This window comes from Lutra lutra, chromosome 3 (genome assembly GCF_902655055.1).
Source record: "Lutra lutra chromosome 3, mLutLut1.2, whole genome shotgun sequence".
Lineage (NCBI taxonomy): Eukaryota > Metazoa > Chordata > Mammalia > Carnivora > Mustelidae > Lutra > Lutra lutra.
In genome coordinates, this window is record NC_062280.1 from 12,364,588 (window position 1) to 12,379,188 (window position 14,601).

General features: G+C 43.5%; 1 protein-coding gene across 1 annotated transcript in view; it reads left to right on the plus strand.

The window, feature by feature from the left end:
* Positions 1–14,601, plus strand: part of SPATS2L (spermatogenesis associated serine rich 2 like) — a 165,970-nt gene that overhangs the window by 61,460 nt on the left and 89,909 nt on the right.

Sequence of the window (14,601 nt, forward strand, 5' to 3'; positions counted from 1 at the left end):
ATTATAGGAACATAGGTTAACTCCATTATTACCTAATAATTTACTCAAAACTAGTCTCATGCAGAAGCAGCTATATTAAGAGGGGCAGAATCTCCATCATGGAATTTGTTTGAGCAGACACTGGGTGGCTACTTAGCGAGGGTGCTGGAAAGGAGGCTCACTTGTAGTCAGGAAGACAGGAGACCTCTGAGTCTCTTCTGACTCCAGATTCCAGAAGAGTGGACAATTACTAGACCTCTCTCTGTGAAACAGGTAGTGAGGGAAGGATGTTGAGTGTTGAAGCTGTTCCAGCTTGCAGGACTGTGAGTAAGTTGAGATCTGGAGATGCATTCCATGGGAGTCAGAGTTATGAACCAAATCAAACAAAAAAAATCTAAGCTACACAGAAAGTATTTGTGCCTTTCTGGTGACAATTTTCTTTCAATTTTGCCTCAATGATAAGTCACAAATTATTTTCCAACAAAGCCATATATTTGGAAGCATTTCGCATCTTGCCTACAAGCAGGCTCTTTCCATGACCATCTCAGACCCCTAGGCACAAAAAACCCAGAGGAAATATTTCACTTCTGGGAGTATGCCTAGCATCAGCTAGACCTAATTTGATTTCAGTGTTCATTTCAAGCTTTTAAACAATATGACAATGGCAGAATGAGACACTCCATGGGAAACATAGAGGAAAGGCTGAGGAATGATTACAAAACCAACTTGCCTCCCCTTTTGGAATCCTGGAATTGCAAGGGATTCAGAGGTCCCCCGTTTTCCTGAACTATAAGTGAGTCCCTTCTCCAGCATCCCAGTAAGTGGTCACCCAGCCTACGCCTGAATAAATCCTGTGCCAGGAGACACGTGACTCTTACGACAGCACCTTCCACTTAAAGACACCAGATGTTAATATTCTATGTCAACTCTACCTCAGTTGGAAATTTAAAAAAAAATTTAAAGAATAACAAAGACATAAGTGGTAACAGGAAGAAGGGGGAGGGAACACAAGGAGATAGCAAGTAAAGGGAAAGGTGAGCAGGAAGATGAAAAATGGTTTGGCAAAGTGTATTTCACCGAGATTTGTCCTCAGTGGGAAGTGGAGAACAAAATTTAAAGCGCTGAGAAAATATTGGTTTTCCCATTGATAATTTTTCTATCCCATTTGGCTTTCCTGCCAAGCCAGCTTTACATTTCTAATTCTAATGCTTGTGAATAAGAAGATTTCCCAACCGGAGTGAACCCATGAAATAGTTTTTAAACAGTTTCCTTTATGTGCGTTGAACCAAAACAATGGCAGTAGTCAAGGGAGATAAGCCCACGCCTGGGAATCAGTTTCAGACACTGGAATCCCTGTCTTGCTATTGACCAGCTCTGGGACCTTGACCTGAACTTCTCTACACCTAGTTCCCATATCTGAAACAAAGGATAAAACCCAATGCAGTGCTTGAGGAGTTTTTGTTTTGTTTGCTGTTGTCTTCCCCAGCACCTAAGACAGTGCCTCACAAAAGGAGGTGCTCACTAAATGTTTGCTAAATGAATGAATGAACAAGCTCAGCATATGATAGCTCTTGCTAAAGGCATGACAGCGTTATCAGACATGAGAAGTCTTTGTAAAGCAAGAGGCTGCTGGATTTTCCACAGATTTGAAGAAGGAGAATGCTTTGTCACAGATCAATTTATTTTTTTCCCCATCATACGGCATAGCTTCAGGATTTTATAAAAAATTAAACTAAAACTGTGAGCATTATGTAGTCTTGGTAGTTTTTCCTTATCCTTCCCCAATGTTTTCTTTGAGGTTATCTAGAGTGGTCTCATTCTGTCTAGTCGTATATTGTTAGAAGACTTGGAATGAAAAATGAAACCAACTGAAGTCTGGCTGGCAGCCATTCAGAAATAGATTTTTTTTTAAAGTAGATTAATTTCAAAGACATTTTCCCTCTTTAACACTTACTCATATTTTTTAAAAGAAACACTTAGTGAAACAAGCAAGAGTGTCTTTTCAGTGTCTGGTTATCTCTTTTTCAAGACCGAATTTGGTAAATGACATAATATTAACTATTAGGTATTCCCAGGATACAAACCAGGTAAAAATAGAACCAAATGAAATTTTTAATGCAATTTATGAGTTGCTTTCCTAGAGTGAAATGAAACTCAGCTGCATAGCTTTTGTTTTGAAGTATATATTTAATATTAGTCAGATTAAAGTGTATATTTTTGCAAAACTAAAGGGACAAATAAGTTGAAATGGTTAAAAAAAAAAAAGTCAAGTTTTCAATTCAGCATATCAAAAATAATGAGAAAATTGGGTTTGGTTTCAGAACCCATAACCAAAAATGACAGGGCGGTGGGCCAGAGAATTGGGGTGGGGAAAAATGACAAGGAACTCTCCCATTTGCTAAAAAGAAAGCAAAACCAGGACGTGATCTCTTTGCCACATTACAAGCTGGACAAGTGTATAACTGAAACCACACCTTTCTCGAACTGCTTTCCGAGGTCATCTAATCGCTTATCCCTGCTACTCTTAACTCTGTTCAGAGCCAGTCTTAAAATTATACTACATTACAATAAGCTAAATACTTTGCATCTATCCAAGATACGTAGCAGACCCCCTAAAATATTTATCAGTTGACTTCTGTGAACTCTGAAGGCAGGCTTTCTCTCCGGCCTCACACGTGACTTACGTGTTTCTGCCAGAGGGGTTTCCGGTTCGCCTTAACTCTTAACCGGAAATGCCGTTCCCATCGCTGCCAGAACTTCCCTAAAGTAGTCTAAAACGGGCCCTCCCCGCAGAAGTCCTGTCTGAAAACCCACCTAAGCTAGAGCCTTCTTGCCCCTCTAGAAGCCCCTTTTATAAACGTGACTGTAGACATTTCAGGATAATTTAAGATGCCGATCTTATTTCTCTTGGTTCTGACACACCCCCACCCAATGCCCCACGATGTCCATCCCTCCAGAAGGGGCACTGAGTGTCATTTCCCACAGGGACATACATGTGCCGATGACCCTCTACATGCAGTGTCCAGCCCACAGGCAGCGCCCTCAAGAGACTTCTGTGACTGGATATTGACATTTTTAGCATCAGTAAAAAAATCAAACAACCCTGATTGCTCGTCTCTATCAATCCTCCAAGGATGGGTATGGTGGAATCAAGGCGGTGAGAGATGGATCTTTTCTATAGAACAAATGATCAAAACCTAATACATTTACACCTGAAAATTGCTTTAAGGTAGATTGGATGACTAACAGTCTTCCGAAGGGAAATAATATACGGTATTATATTTATTTGAGAGGCCTGTACAATATTTGAGCTACTGTACAAAAACCAGTTTTGATACAATCTTTAGAAAAATGATTTAGAAGAGATTAAACTACATATTGCTGAGGCCTATAGACCATCATAAGCATGCAGTGCTTTCTGAACTTCCCCCCAGTGTGAGCTGAGCCACAGGGCAGGCTGGAGAGAGGGTCAGGTGTGTGCTCCCAGGCCTTTCATGCTATAAACTAAAGGAGTAAGCAGGTAGACCAGGAAAGAGCTTACCACAAAAGAACCCACAGCATACATATGGGTGTACACAGCAATAAAAATCCATATGTGTGGGTAGAGTTCATAGGGGTGTATATAAATGGTAGTGGTTAAATGTTGTTTAGCATTGGGTAGAAAGCCAATTAATTTTTGTTTTCTCATATTCCATAGAAAGTGTACAGTTTCAGCCCTTCTCTTTTGGGCAGAGTATAGGTTTTGATGGAGAGGAGTGAACTAGAGGGTTAGTCTAGTGACTTGGTTACCCTAAAAACAAGACTTTAGGTGAGGAAGAAATAAAACGAGTAGAAGACATTGGGGAAGTTACCTGCTTAAAGAGATGGGACACCTGCAGTTTGAGATGGGAAGATGTGGAGGGCTTCAGTGCTCATGATTAGACCTTGACCTTGAGAATGACCAAAATATTGCAGGGTGAGAGGAGGAGGAGGAGAAGGAGTGAATTGGAGGGTGTGTAAAGTGATGTAGCTAGAACAGCATTCGATGCTGCTAGTTTTAATAGTGGCACTTAAAATGATAACCCAGTCCTAGATGTTGAACGCCAAGGAATGAATTATTAAAGGCTCATTGCAATCAAAGAAGGAAAAATAAAATGAGAAGACATTTATTCCTCTTTTTCCACGTCTTCCCTGAACATTTACTTGTCCAAGACACTCTGCTAGGTACTTTGGAAAAGAGAAAGGAGAAGTGGAATTTATCAGAGACAGGCCTTTGAAAGGGAAAGGATTCTTTCTGTAATTCATTAAATCTATAAATATCTTGTATATTTGAAGTACTTTTAAAGTCCGTATTAATTTTCCCACCATAGCATATTTCAGGTGACAAATTTGTATTTTGTATTACAATTAGAAATAGAAAGAAAATTTACTAAGATAGTAAATATGAACTGTAGAATTTTTAGCATATCATAAAATGGTGAAAATGAGTTTTTATTATCCGTGATTGCATTAGAATAAACTCAAGGGCATTAAAATCATATTCATTTGCTCTCTTTTATCCATCCTTAATACAGTTACCTGAAATCAGAATGTATGAAAGGAGATTTAGTACTTTCTAAGTTGTTCTCTAATTAGCTGTAAGACTTCATTGGAACTTTGCTCTCTCTGTATTGTAACTGCTTATCGTCCTCTGAAGACCAGTACCTTAGCTGTGAATTTGGTCACCAGAGCTTCGATCACATCTGGTTAGCCACATGGCTGGAAACTCTGACCTGGCCTGGGTTTCCAAGCCATTCCGCGGCGAAGAGGTCTTTGTGAGAAAGAACATGAAGAACAAATGACCCTATGGGCACAGAGCCCTGTGAATTTATATCCCTTCTGGCAACGCTGCATCGGGGCCTTAGCCCACCACCCACGCCTCCCTGGAGTTGCCCTGGTCCTCCCATAAGGCGTCAGCGTCCAGGGAAGGGGAGGGCATAGCCCTATAAGGACACTTTGTGGTCAGAAGGTTGCGTTTTGAAGGCCAGCCCCATCACTGGCTAGCTGTATGACCAGCTAGATGCCAGGCTTCGTTTCTCACCTGTAAAATAAGGAATATGGAAAAGCAATCACACAGGCTGTGGAGGAATCCAGTGAGATGATTTCTCTATTTATATTTATTTTCTAACACCTGCTGTGTGCCCAAGCACTGTTTTCATCACTTTTACGAACATAAACTCATGTCACCGTCATTACCACCCAATGAGGTTCTTATTATTAGCATCCTCATTTTACTGGCGAGGAAGCAGAGCCATTGAGAATTCTGTGTCTGCCCAAATACCAAGACTAGTAAGAGGCAGAATTGGGATCCTGGTAATTATTTATTTTCCGTCATAAGAAAATAAGCAAGAATCTAAATAGCAGAAAATTGGCAGTTTCCTCTCTGTAATCATTTACGGATGGACACTCTGGATGTTGACTGAAGCACCTGATTCACGCCCAGGCCTCTAGCACTCTACCATAGGGCCAGCTGGGGGGTCTTGAGTGGGGGGGGGCGCCGCTCCTTGGATGACTTTGCCTGTGGGTGGTGACTCACATGGGCTCTATGCTGGGGACCAAGACAAGCTTGCCCCGATGGAGAAATAGCATCTTTCTGAAAACATGTTGAATTTACATACTCGTTTTTTTTTTTAAATCAAACCAGCAAACAGAGGTAACATACACAGGACTAACTTGCCTCCAGGTAGAACAGGTGTGAGAGGTAAGAAAGCCTCCTCCATTCTGCCTGCTCCCCACAGCCAGTGGTTATCCCCACCCCCATACACCTCCCATGAGCTTTTCACTGGTAAGGACTGAACGTTCACCATGAGAATTTCATTCCTCCGGATGAGAGCATGACCCTTTGTAAAATGTATATACCCATGGACATGGTAGTACACGATTCACTTAGTGCACAAGTAGCCAGCAGATGCTTCCAGTTAGGTCTAGAACCTGGAACAGGTTTTAGAAGGGGGAGGGGATAAGGCAAGCCACAGGGTGTCATGCCAGGAATGTTTGCTAATTGATTGATAGGCCTGCACTAGTGTCACGGGAAGATTAGAAGCCTTCCAGATGACCATACCCAGAAACTGACCTTTGGAATGATGACTAGAGTCCCAGCCTGTATGTCCCTTAGCCTCCGAGGCAGTCCTTGTAAAGGTTGCAAGTTTGGTCTTAGAGCTGCGCCTTCTCTAGGATAGGAGGAGTGGAGAACTGGGAATTCACTCATAAGAACCTGAAGGCAAAAGCACTGGCCAGTTAGCAAGCCGTTTCCCAAAGGTGAGTCCCTTTGAGCCTCAGGTGGCTGAGGCCACCAGCCTACTGCCGGTTACTGGGCCACACCCAGGATCCTGCCACCTATCTTGGTTTCTGATTCCACCCGCGTCACTACTGAGATGACTTACTGGTCATGGTAAAAGCATGTCAATAAAGGTGGCGGGTCGGAGAACAGGGCTTATCTGCCTGGTGAGAGAGCCAGAAGCTCGGGCCTTGCACGGGGAGCCCTGATTTGGAACACGCTGGGAAGCCTTAAAAAGTGAGTTGAGATTGATTTTGTCAGAAAGCCTTAGGAGGAACAGTAATTGTGCTGGGGGGGGGTAGAGGGGCTGGGGGGTGGCGGTTATCAATGCATTAGAGCGGCTGGCTCCTTGTGGGTTCTCTCCTGCTGGATATCAAGGTGCTGCCTCAGTTTCCTAGTATTCCCTCCCCACCCAAGGCCAGGGCCTGTGAGGCAGTCATCTTACACTGTCTTTATGGGGCCAGTGCCATTTCAAGGAAGCAGGAAAAACCTTTCCATGCTACTTTGAGAAAATCATTAAATGTTTACTCAAAGAGTTCTGACTTCATGAATTAGGAATATTGTGAGCTTCTTGGAACAGAGGTTTCTGCAAGGAGACGCGGCTCTGAAAAACGGATGGTTCCTTTACCAGGTGTTTATTCCACGACAAATGAGCCAGCTTCCGCAGAGCTGGCTTCGAACGTGTGGCTTCTCTTTGCCAAGTTGAGTTAGGATTTCTCTTTGCCAGTCCAGAGTTATGTTGCAGAACCACAAGTCATGTTTTCTTTGGAGGTGACTATCAGGGTTTCTTTTATAAAGTTGCTGTAAAAAGTTTTTGAAAAGCATACAGCCCCCGCTGACCGTGAGCCTGCCTTGCGCCCTCTGCCGTGCCGGGTGTCTGCAGCGGCCCTGGGGCTGCTCTGCCCTGGTGCTGGAGCCAGCTCCGTTTCAACCCTGATTTCCTGAGTCCACACTCTGATTTCCTTCTCCACCTCCTCGTCTGGCCTCCATCTGTGTTTTCGTGTACATGTCTGTCTCCCTCCCGTGATAGAAGGATTCAGTAGGTCCAAGTTGAGCAGTGTGACTCGAGTAAGTAGCTTACTCTCTGTGCTTCCATTTCGTTTTCTGTAAAATGAGGCCCCCGTACTCCATAGAATTATTAGGAGGATTAAAGGAGTTAATACGTGCAAGGTGCTTAGTGCGGTGCCCGGTCCACAGTAAGAGTTCGGTTAGGGTTCTTTTGTAACCACTGCACGCAGTTCCCATAGAGCATGAGAACAAGCATTGCCCTCTGTAGGACTTGCCCATAGCGAGTTGAAGGACTGGGGACTAGGAAAGAGAAGGAAAGCGTGTTCTTTTTCAGCATTTGGGGAGTCTGCGTAAGGCAGTTGGTGTTCTGGTGTGTGAAGGAGAACTGCGCTGGGCTTTTGTGTCCGCACCCCTCTGGGATCAGAGATTTGCTCGAGGGGCAGGAGGGGGATGGGAGCGAGCAGGTGTAATCTGCGGTAAGGGAGCCTGTTAGAGCGCGCTTCTTCGAACCTCACAAGGCCAGTCACTTCACCTTTCCCAAGGCATCTCTGAAGATGGGCATGTTTTAAAGCCTCGAGCTGACATCACTGCATCTTGAAACATAATTGAACGGCTGGTACAAGTGGGTACTTGCACCGGGCCCAGGTCACCCACATCTCTATGGAAACGCATGTTTGCCTGAAAGCCCAGCGATCAGAAGCAGAGCCTTCCCCGAGCGCCAGCATCCGGTCACTTTTAGTAAAAAGCTTTATTTATATTCTCAAGCCGTCAGAGACATAGGAAATGAAATAATTTCACATTAAATAGAAAAATCATGCTACAGCTGAATGCTAAGAAAGCCTGCCGCATGCCCACCCTCTGCTTGCAGGGCCCGGGATCCGCTGCATTCATTGATTTGAGTTCCCCTCTGCTCTTTTGCTTCCATTTGCATTCTGCTGCCGCCGGGAGGTGGTTTGGCACTCTATGCAAAAATGGGTAATCTTCATTCATACGCATTTGCCAGCACTAAATGGAAAATTCAAAGCCGGGCCTGCCATAGAGTGGGCTTTGTGCTGTCTGCTGCCTCGGTGTGCAGCATACACGAGGGCGGCCGATCCGGAGGACGGTGCCTCCCACGCCAGTGCGGGGCTGTTGAGAGAAGTCTGAAACTGAATCAGCACATCTTGCCCTAGATGCGTTCAAGTGATATTCTAAGTGATTGGAAGCTTTTATCTGCCTCTGGAAGCAGGCCTTTTCAAATAAGTATTGACTGTTAATGACCTGTTTAAATAAAACATTCAATTTTCTTTCTTCTCCCCACAAAGAACTTCGTAGGCAACGACATTTCTAAACCAAAGGCTAACCCTGCCTTTCAAAAGAGGCAGAGTCTGGGCTTTTTAAATGTGAAATTTTTTCTGACATTTGCCCTTAAAATGCTTTTCAGCGAAGTTGTTCTAACAGTGAGTTTAGTACATTGAAGTGTCTTTGAATAAAAATGCAACCTTGAGGGGTTTTTTTTTTTCCCCTCCAAATTAAACAAAAAAGTCTTGGTAAGTATCTTTATATGAAATTCATATTTCAATCACCATTCTCTGTTTCATTGTTTATGTGTCCTCATTCCTAATAATTAAAGCAGCTTTCCTCTGAGGAACAAGGCACAGCGCAGGAACTTTTATTAAACTGTGGGAATCAAACCACAGAAGAAAGAGCTAAAAGCCCTTGGAACTGGAGAGACCTCAGTAATTACAACACCAGATAAGGAACAGCAAAGGACTGAGGGAAAGGGAAGAGAGGGATTAGGCCACGGGAGAGTCCAGCCACAGAAATCCTATGTACTCTTCCGTTTAGACGAAGTCCCTATTTTACCGAAGGAACACTGTCTCCCTGCTTAGGTGACACGCAGGTACCCCCGATTGGTCATGGGGGACTGGACAGGTAGTCCCTGATCAGTTTAAAGGTGATCTTCACAGGGAAACACTGCAGATGGCACCCACGCACTTTATTTTTTTTTTAAGGTGCGTTTTCACCTTGCCTGCTGCCTTAGCTGGCGAATGTTCCCGTCACTCCCATTCCCTTCCACCCTTGTAGTCCTGAGAGCCGAAGAGGGCCACAGAGGTCATACTCCGAAGGGTGGCGAATATGCCGGCCCAGAATATGACTGTAGATATACAGGACTTGCTGCCAAACTGTGCCCCTTTGACCTATTGATTTTCGGGAGCTGAAGGCACTGGGAAAACAGCAAATGCAGGGAGAGGCTGGATCTGAGCTCCCCTCGGGCAGTTTTGTCAACCACGTAAGACTGTTGACTCCTGTCACAGGAGAGGAGTCTAGAAGTCGACATCACACTCAGACACACTGTGTCACGAGCTGTCGAACCTCTCATCCCTCCTAAAAATCATTTGCTCTCCCCTGAGAGGCCTACACCCCTCCTCCCCTTTCCCTGCGAAGATGGTATTTGATTCTGCACTCTAATACGCCTCGGGAGCATCCTCGCTTTTCCCTCATATCTCCCGCGTATACAGGAGGCACACGCGTTAATAAATTTCTGTTTATTTTTCTCGTTAATCTGTCTTTTATTACAAAGGGAAGAACTCAGAAGGGTGTAGATAAAAAGTGTTTTTCTTCCCCTGCAACACCAGCGTCTTAATCTGTGGCTGGAGACCTGAGGCCCTCACGCTATACAGTGACCATCTAGAACCTTATTTGCGACGTCCGTCAGGATGTGGCACCCCATACAGACAGTTCTGTTCAAAACGTCCCGGACCCGTTACTCACTGACTCAGAGCGCTGCTCTCTGCTGAGGACCCGCTGACGGCAGTAGAGAAGGAAATAAACTAATCAGTTGTATTCCACCTCCTTCCAGAGGCAGACCGAGTGAAAATGCAGCTGTCGCTTAAGTTTGCACAGGTTAGGGGCTGGCACTCTGGGAGACCGCTGGACACTCGGCTGTGACCGAGTCTTTCTGCTGCTCCCGCCGGCCACACCGAGTAACTGACCACCTGCCCGCAAGGTCGGTTCTCGTGCCTTCTCTCCGGGACAGCCGCGAGCAGATGGCTCAGCAGACCCTACGTGACCACAGCACTGTCTGGGCTGTACCCAAGTCGGACACCCGGACACTTTAATTACTTGAATTTAGAAAGAAGAAGCAGTTAAGCTTCAGGCTCTGGAATGTCATGGAGCCCCCGGGCAGCGTGAAAGAGCCCGGGAGACCCTTCGTTGGCTCAGGGCCAGCTCAAGGCAGCTTTCGACAATCTCCTCTGGGGCAGGAAGCCACAGGAAAACAACCACCCTCTCTAACAAGTATATTCCTGTCCCTTGCCGTGTGAGTTCCGTGGTTTTGCTCTGCAGCGTGTACAAGGTCCACATAGGTACGGGGCATATGCGTCGCTTGCCCGCCCCGCCCGAGAAGCCGATGCCTGGGATGGGCCCCTGCAGTCCCGCGGAATTCTCGCAGCACTGCCTAACACAGCGAGCCCCATGACTTGCTTACCATGATTTTGAGGCGCCAACAGCACGACAGCTGTGGGCTCCAGAGTCAGACTGCCCAGGGCTTGAGTCCTGGGCCTGCTACTTACTCGGCAACCCCAGCTGAATTACTGAATTTCTGTGCCTCGGCGTTCACATGTATAAAATGGGGGGTAATCATAATTTCGACTTTATAGGGGGAGAGTTAACTGGAAAAAATGTTTGCCAAGCACTTAACAGAAGGCCTGGCATTATAAATGCTCCATAAGTGTGTTAATTATTATTAATAATATGCTGGTGGAAGGATCATTCGTTAGTGTAATCTGTGGGAAACTGGCCCCCCATTTATCTCTCTAGGCTTCTGTGAGACTCAGTGTGTTGTGTGTAGTGGTTGAGATCCAGGAAGAGGCCTTTTCTTAATATTCCCAGGATGGAGACTGGAGAGTAGGGGTTCTCAAAGCTTAGATTGAGATCTGGGGGGGAGGGGGAGAAAATGCTCACTGCTGAGCTGCCCTGACCCCAGACTTCAGTCTCTCTAGTGAGGGGCAGAAAATCGGCCTTTCTAACAAGTTCCTGGGTGACGCTGATACTGCCCTTCTGGGAATCAAACTAAGAACAGCTACTCCATGGGGCACCTAGGTGGCTCAGTGGTTTAAGCCTCTGCCTTCAGCTCAGGTCATGATCCTTCCCTCTCTCTCTGCCTGCCTCTCTGCCTACTTGTGATCTCTGTCTGTCAAATAAATAACTAAAATCTTTAAAAAAAAAAAAAAAAAAAGAACAGCTACTCCAGGACAGGACTTTCCAATGGAAACACAGCATAAGCCACATAGGCCATTTAAAATTTTCTAGTAGTCACCTTTAAAAACATAAAAAGAAATGGGCAAAATTAATTTTAATGTTGTGTTTTATGTAACCTAATAAGTTAAATATTATCATTTTGACACATAACAGATCCAAAAAATATTGGGACGACTTACATTCCTTTTTCGTTGTTTTAAGTCCGAAATCTAGGATATATTTTACAGTCCCAGCACATTCTGGTTCAGCCCAGCCAAATTCAAATCTGGCTTTGCATGAAAATGACCTAGGGAATTGCTTTGCTCAGGGCTCAACCCTGTCATACCAGTTGGCAAGGGGTTCCAGAACTCTCTATTTCTGTAAGCTCCCCAGTTGTTTCTGATGATCGGCCAGAAAGTCAAGTTGATCCACATCTTCTGCGAACCTGCTCATCTTCCCTCTCTGCACATTATCATTCGAATGTCTGCCTCTTCCCTGTCTCCTTCAGCTACATTATGATAATTTATGAAATACTCTATCAACAGCTCCAATTATGTGTTATGATCTTTACACTTTTATAAATCATGGAAGAACTTCGCATAAATGACCTTGAAAAAAAAATTGCTAAAATCGTTATTTTAAAATTTTTCTTATATATTACCTCTGGTTCCCTGAATCCATTTCAAGAAAAGTGACGTAGTACCTGAGAACAGGAAAGTGAATCTAAAAGCAGTCATAAGTTTCAGAGAAACAAAAGTGAAACCTCGTTACTGTCTACACAGTAAAACACGAGGGAAACAGAGTCAGAAAGCAATTTGGCATTTCAATACCTTGTTTTCACTCTTTATGTTGTATATGATTGTGTGAGAATTAGAAATACATATATTTTTTTAAACACAGAGTTTGGTAGCTGATTAGTTTGGCATATATATTGAATTTCACTGATTTGTATTATTTAGGAATGATGAAACATATTTGCCAGAATTTGTGCTATGCAGATTTATTTTTCATAAAAAATATTTATCTTTGTTATAAACCAATAGATTTCCTGACTGACATTAACGTATATTAAGTAAGGTCTTTGCATAATGAATATTCAGTTTGATACAACTTTGCACATGAAGTGACTAGTGGTAGCTATATTTCTGGATTATTAATTTTGCACCAGAGAAGTATATAGATGATATATTGGTGATAAATTGTGAAATTCTTTTCTTTGGGATTGATATCTTTTCCTAATAAATTTTTGACTATAGTATATATATATGAACATATATATATATATATATATATACATACACACACACATATATATATATGGAACGAAGTAAGAGATAAATCTGTTATTTCATTTTTGACTATGGAGTACATATATCTATATATGTTATATATAAATAGATCTAGAATGAAGTAAGAGATTAATATGTTATTTCATAAATAAAATTTCAGTCAACAATATCCTTAATCTTTATTTTTCTCTAGGATATGTATAAAACTTCGATGATATCTATGTATGTTTGTAATGTTATCACTGAAAGCAAAGTACAGCTTTAAGAAAAAAAATTTCAAGCAGAACCCAAGCTATTGAAACACTATATCGATATCAGAATTTCTGGTTATTTTCATTTTATATTGATTGACAGGCACAGAACACATACTTATGGATTTGAATAATTGGGCTTCAGTAACTGGTCAGTTCTGAGAACACTCTTAAATGATAGTAGAAATTAGAAACCAGATGCTTTTCCAAGAAGCCAGAGATCCTGTACTTTTCTAGTGGATTTAAAGCTCTTTTGGTCATCGTATATTAGGATATGGGCATCCATCCGGTCCCATAATGATAAACTACGATGTGTGGTGACCAAGTGTGATGCAAGGGAAATAAGGAGGTCTGTTGGTCCCAAACACCTGTCACTCATAGCCTTAGAGGGCTCTCGGGTTAGCTCAGAGGTCTGCAACTCTTAAGTTGCCAAACTCTAGGCTTATTAGTTTGGAGGATGTGACAATATGTGTCCTGGAGGAAAAGTTCTTTAACTATGTAAGCTAAATAATGAAGGCATGCCTGGGCGGCTCAGTCGGTGAAGCGTCTGCCTTCGGCTCAGGTCATGATCCCAGGGTCCTGGGATCGAGTCCCACTTGGGGCTCCCTGCTTGGTGGAGAGCCTGCTTCTCCCTCTCTGTCTGCCTACTGCTCCTCCTGCTTGTGCTCTCTCTCTCTCTCTCTGACAAATATATAAAATAAGAAAAAATGTTAAACAATTAAGATTCAGATCAAATTGATCTGACTGCCCCGATGGAGTTCATAGCAGAAAAGAGACTCCCAAAAGAATAGAGGCACAGCACAGTTTCATTTTCACAGGGGAGAGGAAATCAGCTCAGGAAGGGTAACAAGCATATGGCACCGTGCCACTGTGAGATGTACTTTGGAATAATCCAGAGGGACTGGCGCCAGACTGAGGGTGTGGACATTTAACACTGATGATCAACCTTGCCCTCACATTTGTCCTTAGCGATAGAACTCAGTTTGACTACCTGGCCAGTTAAACTCTTTAATTCTTTAGGGCAAACCAAATTTATATTCTATTTAGATTAAAACTCTTCCTCTAGTTTCCATAACTGGAACTACAGTTGATTCCCTCATCTCTCTGTTATACGCCAGCCAGCTGAAAGCCTTGATGTGGAGAGAGCGCTGGAGTCCACCTGGGAGGTCGAGCCTGTAGATGCGGTGCTCCACATGGGGGGAAGGACTAAGAGAAGAAGATGGACAAAGAACAGCCCCCACCATTATCTTAATCCTCTCTTACCATCTGAGAAACCTGTAATAGATCATTTCACCCCCAGAGCCAGCTTTTCCACGTGCGCGCGCACGCACGCAAACACCCACACAATGTTGTAATTAATCCACCAGCACCACTACCAAAGAAGAATCTTCTTGAGTTAGACTTTGAGGTCAAAAACAAAGAGAATTGCCAAGGAAATATATATGAATAGATATATATTAAGTAAAAGAAAACTACATATTCATGTGTATATTGTTCGTCTACAAATAGAGCCCACCATTCAGTGCAGCCGCCTCCTCAGAGCTCAGAAATTCTCTGT